This window comes from Octopus bimaculoides, chromosome 14 (assembly GCF_001194135.2).
Source record: "Octopus bimaculoides isolate UCB-OBI-ISO-001 chromosome 14, ASM119413v2, whole genome shotgun sequence".
NCBI classification, from domain to species: domain Eukaryota; kingdom Metazoa; phylum Mollusca; class Cephalopoda; order Octopoda; family Octopodidae; genus Octopus; species Octopus bimaculoides.
In genome coordinates this window covers 2,595,017-2,597,984 of record NC_068994.1, presented here as the reverse complement: position 1 = coordinate 2,597,984, position 2,968 = coordinate 2,595,017, and the positions used below count along the sequence as shown (strand labels likewise).

At 37.2% G+C, this 2,968-nt stretch overlaps 1 protein-coding gene across 2 annotated transcripts in view; it reads right to left on the bottom strand.

Moving 5' to 3' along the window:
• Positions 1-2,968, bottom strand: part of LOC106867371 (protocadherin beta-15) — a 91,548-nt gene that overhangs the window by 75,184 nt on the left and 13,396 nt on the right. The window lies entirely within an intron of this gene.

The following is a 2,968-nucleotide window of genomic DNA, read 5'->3' as shown; positions in this document are numbered from 1 at the left end:
ATATATATATATATATATATATATAGTAGTATACCAAATACCTTCTTTTTATTATTTTTATTATTCTAATATATATATATACACATTATAAATACATTGCAGAGATACATTACTGCTCTATGCTTTAGAGTGTGCTTCTTTTTGGGATATATGATACATTGACAATGTATGTATGCATGTATGTATATATCTATGTATGTACGTATGTATATGAATGTATGTAGGTATATATGTACATATATGCATATATATGTATGTGTGGCATAGGCTCGGGTGAAATTCCTCACTCTTATTTATTATATGCATTACGTGCATTGAAACGTAGCAGGGAACAGCTAACCTTTGGCCACTATTTGGATCATGTTGTGTCCACTACTCTGGTTGGTTGGTATTGGCACAATTTGTCTCTTACTCGATTGTGCCAACTTGCTGCATATAACCAGTCGGAGGCTCTAAATAGGATCATGTGGGACAACCTGTTTGCTACTCTGTTTGAGCCTACAGCTCCTTATAAAAACCTAGCTTCTCCTTGTTTGGAAATCTTTGGTTCCAGATCTTTTAAGGTCTAGCCACTGACCACAAAGACACAGCCAGTTCCAGCAACAATGCCAGACAACACCACAGCAGCTATGTTGAGACTTACCAACTTCGTCCAACAGCATTACAACATATATATATATATATATATATATATATATATATATAATTTATATTATTATATGATTGAATGCCAAGCATCCTCTTCCAAGTAAGTTTTATCTACAAGGGTCCCAGTTGATCCGATCAACGGAACAGCCTGCTTGTGAAATTAACGTGCAAGTGGCTGAGCACTCCACAGACACGTGTATTCTTAACATAGTTCTCAGGAAGATTCAGTGTGACACAAAGTGTGACAAGGTTGGCCCTTTGAAATCCAAGTCCACTGCCCTAACCACTGGGCCATTGCTCCTCCACTATATGTATATATACACATATATATACTATAATAAAGAAAGCTGCTTATTAATTAGTTATGAGTATGTAACTTTTACTAAAAGAAAGCAATTATTAAAGTCTACATTGCCAGAAAAATCATTAAAATTCCACTTTTAACATAGTTTTGTCAAATGTGGTTTGTATGATTCTTTTATGATTAAAGATTTCATCTGCATGATTTCAGTCAGGAAACTAATTGTAATCCATTGCAAGACAGTCAGCAGGTTTTTAATGTCTTATCCCCTTTCTTCTTTCTCACACACTTCACTCTTCTCGGTTATTTCATTGTATACTTTTCATCTTTCCCAACCGTGCACACTTTGTTACTTATAATTTTGGGTCAGGTCAGAATAACAGAAAAGTTAAGTTATCACTTTCACAAAATAGAAAGATGATCCCACATTAGTTAGGATGGTGTGTATGTAAGAAGGTTCCGGATATGTGTTTATGTGGATGTAAGAAATATCAGAAGACAACATTTTTTCATTAATTAAACATAATTTATTTGTTGATGGCAAATCACACATTTGGTGTAGTAGAAAAAACACATCACGAGGTATTCAGTGTTCAAGTTAAACAGTGTGTTGTGTGAGACATGAGTTAATTTCCAATAGCATACAAGTTAGTTAAGTTTGGAAACTGAAGATTTCAAGCTGTAAGCATATACAACAAATCCAATGAGTGGCATGTAAGGTGAGTTAGAATCTCACGAATAAATCAGCAACTCCATCTTGTCAGCATGTAATAACAGCAATAAGGTGTTGGTGTTTAGGTGGTCCAACAGCAACTAGGTGTTTTCATCTTGGCGGTCCAACAGCAACTGATGTTTACATCTCAACGTTCTATTGGCAACTGACTTCTTGCCTTTCAAAACTGGCACGTTTCACCGCTGAGTGGAAGTTGCCAAGTGTATCCTTCTGTAGCCAGCAGTAATTGGGTAAAGACATGCAAGCATGTGTATACGAACGTTGAGACAATTTTACAAATAATATGCAGAACATCCACACAGAATATGTAGATGGATAGATAAAGTCCTGAAAGATTACAAAGAAACAAGTGATATGCAAAACTAGGCAAATGCAAAGAAAAGTGAACAAACATGTAAATACATGAAAAAGCCATGCCTAGAATATAGCTGCCTCCTGTGTTTCCACATACCAAACAAAACATTATGAGAATTGAGTCACTCCAGACAGCAATTACTAGACAAATAAACGGCATGAGTGATATTGGTTATTGGGACCACCTTAAAACACTAAAACTTATTCTTTCCAATGTTGCTGTGAGCACGACATCATTTGCACAAATTCAGAATTCCTCAAAGGCTGGGACCCCATTCAAATGCTCCCTACACAATTCAGGCTCACAACACATACATACACTGCCACAGAATTACTTTTCATAAACAGGCCCTACTCTATTTGATATTACCCCAAAATAAAATGAAAGAAGAAAAAACACCACCTTCGAATTTCATGAAGTGATACCACACAAGTCAGCTGTTCCTGGATACATCTTAGTCAACAACTCCCTTCTTGAATGGAGCATGTTACCACAAAGCTTAACTTGAAATGGCTCATCACATTCTATCAGGTGGTGCTATTCAGTTAGATATGGCCTGGGTCAGTGTTTGACTGAAACACACCTAAATTTATATATCAGGTGCAATAAAGACTGTAAACAAACAGGAAACAACTTCTATCTCATTCCAGGGTGAAAAACTAGAGGTAGTCGATAGCTTCCGCTATCTGGGCGACCAAGTTAGTAGTGGTGGTGGGTGCGCTGAAAGTGTAGCTGCTAGAATAAGAATAGCCTGGGCAAAGTTTAGAGAGCTCTTACTCCTGCTGGCGACAAAGGGACTCTCACTCAGAGTAAAAGGCAGACTGTATGACGCATGCGTACGAACAGCCATGCTACATGGCAGTGAAACATGAGCTGTAACTGCTGAGGACATACGTAAGCTCGCAAGGAATGAAGCCAGTATGCTCCGTTG